This window comes from Corvus brachyrhynchos, unplaced genomic scaffold, assembly GCF_000691975.1.
Source record: "Corvus brachyrhynchos isolate BGI_N302 unplaced genomic scaffold, ASM69197v1 scaffold115, whole genome shotgun sequence".
In the NCBI taxonomy this organism is placed as follows: Eukaryota; Metazoa; Chordata; class Aves; order Passeriformes; family Corvidae; genus Corvus; species Corvus brachyrhynchos.
Window position 1 is genome coordinate 18,318,224 of NW_008239553.1, and position 2,686 is coordinate 18,320,909.

Consider the following 2,686-nt stretch of genomic DNA (forward strand, 5'->3'; position numbering starts at 1 on the left):
CGACTGGGGAGGGGGGGAGAGGGCGTCTTTTCTCTCGAGTCACCGAAAAAACTGCAAAACCAGATCCATGTGTCATTTGCCAAAGATTACGTTTATAAGAGTCTAAAGAGCTTTAGAACAACACCATGAAAATATTCCAGCAACAGTTTCTTAGGAGTCAAAGAGCAGCTAGAGGTCTTCTTCAAGCACTACTTGGGGTTTTTTTTTGTTCTCGCCAGCTCTTTCTTTTTCCCCCCGTATTTTATTTCAGATTCTTTGCTTCAATATCACAACGCGGACAAAAGCACCGGTCTAGAATGTTTTAATAGTAAACACAACAGAAAATAAAATTATGTATTTAAACCTCGAGAACAGAACAAGATTTTTAACTTGTTCACTTCTCCCTTGCATTTTATTATCAGCGCCTGCATAACTCTGTGGATAATTCTTAAAGGATATTTTAATTTTTTGTTTGATTTCTGTATTAAGGAGAGCTTTCATTACACGGGTACACCTAGTGCCTAGGCAGGTGTAACGGCTCATTTCTGCACACTGGCATATAAAATAATAGCGACATTTAGGATCTAAAACACCGCACGTCTTCAAATTGGCAATGAGTATAAAAATATTCTGTTTTGAAAAATTCTGGCAGTGGCAGCTGAACACAATAAATCTAGTGGATGCTCTACACTCCCTAGATAGGCTTTCTGTGGATAGCATTCTACAGCTACAGGAATGAATAAATAAATAAAATCTTCAGCTTTTAATTAAGGCGATTTAATTCAGACCTCTCCACTCAGCGTAGTCGCCGTGGGAAATGTATACTCCAATGTTTACTCGGATCTCTTTCTATCACTATTCTGTCTTGTTTTACGCTTACGACATCAGCAAAGCTTTCTGGCCCCTACAGCCATTGTTTCCCATTTCGACGTTCTCCGTTCAACATCTGCCAGCCCAAGAAACTTCGTAAAGTTCAACAGGAGGGGAACTCAGCGCACTCAGTTTGTTAATGTCATTGTTTTAACGCTACCTCTCCCCTAGTTGCGCAGGCTCCTCTAAGGTATACAGTACCCTGCTGGCGGTTTCTTATGGTACAGTGCAGCTTCTCAAAAGATCATCGGATGGAGAAATTTAGCTCTTTTTGAAACATTAAAGTAACTGAGCAATTAGTTCTGAATGGGGTGGGGGGAGGGAAGACTAGAGATCTTAAATAGGGGGGCAGGGGGGAGAGACACAACACAGCTAGCCCGAAAACAACAGGGATGTGTATGCATGGGAGGGAAACTTAAAAGATTTTTATTTAAAGTGTGCTTGCAAGGTCTTCGGCACAATATGTGCTGCTCTCCTTCAAGGGGCACCGAGTGCCAATAACCATTAGTCATCCAGCAGGGACCTTTCGTTACAGATTTATCTTTAGTGGGAGTTCCCCGAAGGGAACAGAGCTGCGGATTTCAAACCCGGTCCAGTTCCAGTTACACAGCGCGTACCTGCTGCAATAGAAGGGAGAGATACTTACCAGAGTTTCGGGAGTGCGCGGATAGCCTCAAAGTCTCTGCAGTGCTCCTTTCCTCTGCGGAATACTGTCTTGCATCCGAGGCAGTTCCCAGTCTATATTTGATATTAACAGCCTCAAACACGAGGCTCTCCCATAGACATTTTTTTCCAGGGTTTTCAAGCAAATTTCTCGGTGCCACAATGTTATGATGGAAGGATGCTGAAATGACAGGCCTCGTAGACGCTTGTCTTAATCATCGGCTTCTTAATTTAGTTTTAGTGCTGTGGTTTTGTGTGTGTGTGCGTGTGTGTCTGCGCTTGTGTGCGCGCAAGAGAAGCCTCTGACAACCTGCAGCTTCCTAATGACTGACGAGGCACGGCTGCTGCAGCAAAGTAACACTTCCCTGGTGTGAAGACCTCTTACTGGGAAGTTTAGTTCACTACTGTTCTCGCAATCCTAATCGTATAACTTGTAACTAAAACCCATGGAAGAAGGATACAGCATGCTAAACAGACTAACTTCTAATCTCTGGAAGCTGTTGAGGATTAACTGGAAGTTGGCTAGAGGCGGACATCTAAACTTAAATCTACAAATGCGGAAAGAAGTCTGGACCATTGAATGCCTCTTCCTCTCCCTCTTTGCCTCCATTCATCCATCCACCTTCAATCCCATTCACCCCTCTTCAAAATGTTTGACTACCTCTTTCTCTTTGTTAGCGCGCTGCTCCGTCCCCATTCGCCATGCCTTAGCAGCAGGGTATCAGTGTCTGCTGAGCAGTCCTTACCTTAATTGCCCAGGTAACCTGGAATAAAGAAGGCAAGCTTATAGTCAAGGGGGAATAGAAGTATATAAGCGTACATCGAAGCATTTACTGTACCAAATGTGATATTACTGGTTGTTAAAACCAAAGTGTCCAGACTCGTTCCATGGAAGCGTGATGCCATCGAAGCGTGGTTATTAAATACCCTTTCTTCATGGCTGAAAAAAAACCTCATTCATTTCTTAAGCTGTCAGTACATTTTAGCAGCTTAACTGTCTTGAAAGAGCCCGAGAGTACACAGCCACTATACCCGTGTGAAGGGGGATTGAAGGCTGAAGCTGGGGCAGGGGGTGGTGCAAGGGAAGTACATTAAGTGTACATTGGAGAGTGTATTTTCTTCCTTTGGCCTTTAATTTAAAAACAAAATAAAAATTAAAAAAAAAAAAAAAAAG

At 43.0% G+C, this 2,686-nt stretch overlaps 1 long non-coding RNA gene across 5 annotated transcripts in view; it reads right to left on the minus strand.

Annotated features, from left to right (window-relative positions):
• Positions 1-2,686, minus strand: part of LOC103620835 — a 9,048-nt gene that overhangs the window by 3,418 nt on the left and 2,944 nt on the right. For 4 of the 5 annotated variants that reach the window (XR_001864519.1, XR_001864518.1, XR_001864517.1 and 1 more), the window contains one exon: positions 1,496-2,276. This is a non-coding gene — a long non-coding RNA (uncharacterized LOC103620835). Of the gene's footprint in view, positions 1-1,495; positions 2,678-2,686 lie in introns of those variants that run through there. The other variant, XR_552363.2, reaches the window with a different exon arrangement.